Genomic DNA, 4,512 nt, shown 5'->3' with positions numbered 1-4,512 from the left:
TTATTTAAATCTACTATTAAACATTATTAAAAATTAAAAAAATTAAAAAAATAAAAAACACTGAATTACGAAGAACCCCCCCCACATTATCAAAAATAAAAAAGAATTAAACCTAATCTAATAGCCTATCAAAATAAAAAAGCCCCCCCAAAATAAAAAAAACCCTAGCCTACAATAAACTACCAATGGCCCTTAAAAGGGCCTTTTGTGGGGCATCGCCCCAAAGAAATCAGCTCTTTTACCTGTGAAAAAAAATACAAACACCCCCCAACAGTAAAACCCACCACCCAACCAACCAACCCCCCAAATAAAAAACCTAAAAAATCTAAAATCTAAGATAACCTAAGCTCCCCATTCCCCTGAAAAGGGCATTTGTATGGGCATTGCCCTTAAAAGGGCATTTAGCTCTTTTACCTACCCAGACCGTAATCTTAAAATAAAACCCACCCAAAAAAACATAAATAAACCTAACACTAACCCCCGACGATCCACTTACAGTTATTGAAGTCCCGCTTGAAGGATCCATCCAGCCGGCAAGAAGTCTTCACCCGGGTGGCCTCTTCCATCTTCATCCATCAGGGGCGGAGTGGGACCATCCTGAAGACATCCGGCGTGGAGCTCCTCTTCATACGGTCGCCAACGTAAACTGGAGCACCAATGCAAGTGATGTCATCCAATATGGCGTCCCTTGCATTCCTATTGGCTGAAAGGTTCCAATCAGCCAATAGGATTAGAGCTACTAAAATCCTATTGGTTGTTCCAATCAGCCAAAAGGATTTGAGCAGCTCTCATCCTATTGGCTGTTCCAATCAGCCAATAGGATGAGAGCTCAATCCTATTAAATCCCGGCGCGGAGCGGGTCCATCCTGAAGACATCCGGCGTGGAGCTCCTCTTCATACGGTCGCCAACGTAAACTGGAGCTTCAATGCAAGTGATGTCATCCAATATGGCGTCCCTTGCATTCCTATTGGCTGAAAGGTTCCAATCAGCCAATAGGATTAGAGCTACTAAAATCCTATTGGTTGTTCCAATCAGCCAAAAGGATTTGAGCATCTCTCATCCTATTGGCTGTTCCAATCAACCAATAGGATGAGAGCTTAATCCTATTGGCTGATTGGAACAGCCAATAAGATGAGAGCTGCTCAAATCCTAAAAGGGCATTTAGCTCTTTTACCTACCCAGACCATAATCTTAAAATAAAACCCACCCAAAAAAACCTTAAATAAACCTAACACTAACCCCTGACGATCCACTTACAGTTATTGAAGTCCCGCTTGAAGGATCCATCCAGCCTGCAAGAAGTCTTCACCCGGGTGGCCTCTTCCATCTTCATCCATCCGGGGCGGAGCGGGACCATCCTGAAGACATCCGGCATGGAGCTCCTCTTCATACGGTCGCCAACGTAAACTGGAGCTTCAATGCAAGTGATGTCATCCAAGATAGCGTCCCTTGCATTCCTATTGGCTGAAAAGTTCCAATCAGCCAATAGGATTAGAGCTACTAAAATCCTATTGGCTGTTCCAATCAGCCAAAAGGATTTGAGCAGCTCTCATCCTATTGGCTGTTCCAATCAGCCAATAGGATGAGAGCTCAATCCTATTAAATCCCGGCGCGGAGTGGGTCCATCCTGAAGACATCCGGCGTGGAGCTCCTCTTCATACGGTCGCCAACGTAAACTGGAACATCAGTGCAAGTGATGTCATCCAAGATGGCGTCCCTTGCATTCCTATTGGCTGAAAGGTTCCAATCAGCCAATAGGATTAGAGCTTCTAAAATCCTATTGGCTGTTCCAATCAGCCAATAGGATTTGAGCAGCTCTCATCCTATTGGCTGTTCCAATCAACCAATAGGATGAGAGCTTAATCCTATTGGCTGATTGGAACAGCCAATAAGATGAGAGCTGCTCAAATCCTAAAAGGGCATTTAGCTCTTTTACCTACCCAGACCATAATCTTAAAATAAAACCCACCCAAAAAAACCTTAAATAAACCTAACACTAACCCCTGACGATCCACTTACAGTTATTGAAGTCCCGCTTGAAGGATCCATCCAGCCTGCAAGAAGTCTTCACCCGGGTGGCCTCTTCCATCTTCATCCATCCGGGGCGGAGCGGGACCATCCTGAAGACATCCGGCATGGAGCTCCTCTTCATACGGTCGCCAACGTAAACTGGAGCTTCAATGCAAGTGATGTCATCCAAGATAGCGTCCCTTGCATTCCTATTGGCTGAAAAGTTCCAATCAGCCAATAGGATTAGAGCTACTAAAATCCTATTGGCTGTTCCAATCAGCCAAAAGGATTTGAGCAGCTCTCATCCTATTGGCTGTTCCAATCAGCCAATAGGATGAGAGCTCAATCCTATTAAATCCCGGCGCGGAGTGGGTCCATCCTGAAGACATCCCGCGTGGAGCTCCTCTTCATACGGTCGCCAACGTAAACTGGAACATCAGTGCAAGTGATGTCATCCAAGATGGCGTCCCTTGCATTCCTATTGGCTGAAAGGTTCCAATCAGCCAATAGGATTAGAGCTTCTAAAATCCTATTGGCTGTTCCAATCAGCCAATAGGATTTGAGCAGCTCTCATCCTATTGGCTGTTCCAATCAACCAATAGGATGAGAGCTTAATCCTATTGGCTGATTGGAACAGCCAATAAGATGAGAGCTGCTCAAATCCTATTGGTTGATTTGAACAGCCAATAGGAGTTTAGCAGCTCGAATCCTATTGGCTGATTGGAACCTTTCAGCCAATAGGAATGCAAGGGACGCCATTTTGGATGACATCACTTGCATTTAAGTTCCAGTTTACGGCGGCGGCCGTATGCAGAGGAGCTCCACGTCGGATATCTTCAGGATGGACCCGCTCCGCGCCGGATGGATGAAGATAGAAAATGCCGTCTGGATGAGGACTTCGCTAGCTGGATGAAGATGGAAGAGGCCGTCCGGGTGAAGACTTCTTGCCGGCTGGATGGATCCTTCAAGCGAGACTTCAATAACTGTAAGTGGATCGTCGGGGGTTAGTGTTAGGCTTATTTTAGGGTTTTTTGGTTGGGTTTTATTTTTAGATTAGGGTCTGGGCAGGTAAAAGAGCTAAATGCCCTTCTAAGGGCAATGCCCATACAAATGTCCTTTTCAGGGCAATGGGGAGCTTAGGTTATTTTAGTTTTTTATTTGTTTTTTATTTGTGGGGATTGGTTGGTTGGGTGGTGGGTTTTACTGTTGGGGCGTGTTAGTATTTTCTTTTACAGGTAAAAGAGCTGATTTCTTTGGGGCAATGCCCCACAAAAGGCCCTTTTAAGGGCCATTGGTAGTTTATTGTAGGCTAATTTATTTTTATTTTGATAAGGCTATTAGGTTAGGTGTAATTATTTTTGAAAATGTGGTTCCCCCCCCCCCCCCCCCCCCCCGTAATTTAGTGTTTTTTTATTTTTTGTAACTTAGCGTTTGTTTTTTTGGTAATTTAGTAATATTTAATAGTAGATTTAAATAATTTGACTAGGGTTAGGGTTTTTTAATATGTAATATTTTTTATATGTAATTTAGTTAATTTAATTGGTAGTTTAATTGAATTGTAGTATAATAGTTAGGGTAGGTTAATTAATAGTTTAAAAATAGTTTATTTTAATTCTACAGGTAAGTTTAAGTTTATGTTAAGATAGGGATGTTATAATTTTAATTTAAATTTAGTGGCTTGTTAGGTTTAGAGGTTAATAGCTTAATTTAGTTTATGGCGATGTGGGGGGCTGGCGGTTTAGGGGTTAATAGGTTTAGTTAGTGGTAGTGATGGGGGAGGCCAGAGGTTTAGGGGTTAATACATTTATTTAGTTTGCGGTAGGGTCTCAGAGCGGCAGGATAGGGGTTAATGACTTTATTTAGGTTGCGGCGGGGTCCGGGAGTGGCGGGAGAGGGGTTAATAACTTTATTAAGGTTGCGGAGGGGTCCGGGAGCGGCGGGATAGTGGTTAATAACTTTATTTAGGTTGCAGAGGTTCCGGGAGCGGTGGGATAGGGGTTAAACATTTTAGTATAGTGGCTGCGTTTAGTGACTAGGTATTGATTAGGTAGGTAAATAATTGGTAATCCAAGTTGAAGCTGGTATTTAGTGCACAGAGAAGTATCCTGCTGCTTAGTCAAAGTCCCCAGCTTTCTGACGATGCTGTCACGCTAATCTGCAACTGCAGGCTGCTAGCTGTGAATATAATAAGCAGCAGCTTTTTTCACAGAGTGTAATCCACTGGAAAAGATGGAAAGCTGAGTAACTTTTTAACTTTAGATTTAAAGTAATCCTTGGTTGATCCTGGGTCAGGGATGACATAGAATTTTTGCGTAGCTTCTGGCTGCAAACCACAATAACTAAGCACCTGTTTAAGGTGCACTGAACACTTAAATAGGGGAGTGGTGAAGCAGAGCAGGTATTCTGAGGTAGAATAGAAAACCTGGTGTGGATTCCTGACAGATCCCCCCTCAAGCAAGCCAACCCTCTGCTTGGATTTTGGGTCTATGAGGGTAACGTCC

This window comes from Bombina bombina, chromosome 1, assembly GCF_027579735.1.
Source record: "Bombina bombina isolate aBomBom1 chromosome 1, aBomBom1.pri, whole genome shotgun sequence".
Lineage (NCBI taxonomy): Eukaryota > Metazoa > Chordata > Amphibia > Anura > Bombinatoridae > Bombina > Bombina bombina.
This window is presented reverse-complemented; position numbering follows the sequence as displayed.